General features: G+C 40.2%; 1 non-coding gene across 1 annotated transcript; it reads right to left on the minus strand.

The window, feature by feature from the left end:
• Window positions 1–464: 464 nt before the first annotated feature.
• Window positions 465–572, minus strand: LOC112724836 (small nucleolar RNA R71). Its single transcript, XR_003163980.1, has one exon. It is a non-coding gene; the product is annotated as a small nucleolar RNA R71 (small nucleolar RNA).
• Window positions 573–1,032: the final 460 nt, after the last annotated feature.

Below are 1,032 nucleotides of genomic sequence, written 5' to 3' on the forward strand. Positions count from 1 at the left end.
AAAGACTCTGAAAGGAAACTAAGAGAAGCTAAAATACAAACAATCCAGAGACAACCTTACAGGAATTTTCGAACAAGAAGAGGAGATGGCAGCCAAAATATAATAATGCAAGGAGGATGCTGGTGACTTTACTGCACCTTAATTCCAATTTACATGAAGAAGCTCCATCCCTACCATTGGAGCAAAAATTGAGCTGAACCTCATTGTTTTCTTATGCAACAAAACTGCAAGTTTCATGGACTTCCATCTGAAGATCCTTTTCAGTTCTTAACTGAATTCTTGCAGATTTGTGATATTGTAAGACTAATGGAGTAGATCCTAAAGTCTACAGGCTCATGCTTTTCCCGTTTGCTGTAGAGACAGAGCTAGATATGGTTGGATTCTCAACTAAGGATAGCCTGAACTCTTGGGATAAGCTGGTCAAGGCTTTCTTAGCCAAGTTCTTTCCTCCTCAAAAGCTGAGTAAGCTTAGAGTGGATGTTCAAACCTTCAGACAGAAAGAAGGTGAATCCCTCTATGAAGCTTGGGGAGGATACAAGGAACTGACCAAAAAGTGTCCTTTTGACATGCTTTCCAGAATGGACCATCCTGGATATATTCTATGATGGTCTGTCTGAATTAGCTAAGTCATGTACTTCTGAGGGATCCATCCCTAAAAAAGCTGCAGAGCTCAAGAATTTGAAGAACCACTACAGAAAGTAATGGACCCGAGTTCTTGAAATTGATACTCTGAATGCCATATTGGCAGAATAAAATATTGACTCAGCAAGTCAATATGATTCTCAAGTCTGAATGGAATGCAAGCTGCATCCACAGTACTCAAGAGCATCTTCTGAAGAAGAAGCTTATGATCCTAGAACCCTGCATAGCAGAGGTAATTATATGGGTGAACCTTATGGAAACACCTATAACCCCTCATGGAGAAATCACCCAAATCTCTCATGGAAGGATCAACAAAAGCCTCAACAAGGCTTTAATAATGGTGGAAGAAACAGGTTTAGCAATAGCAAGCCTTTTCCATCATCCACTCAG

This window comes from Arachis hypogaea, chromosome 11 (assembly GCF_003086295.3).
Source record: "Arachis hypogaea cultivar Tifrunner chromosome 11, arahy.Tifrunner.gnm2.J5K5, whole genome shotgun sequence".
In the NCBI taxonomy this organism is placed as follows: Eukaryota; Viridiplantae; Streptophyta; class Magnoliopsida; order Fabales; family Fabaceae; genus Arachis; species Arachis hypogaea.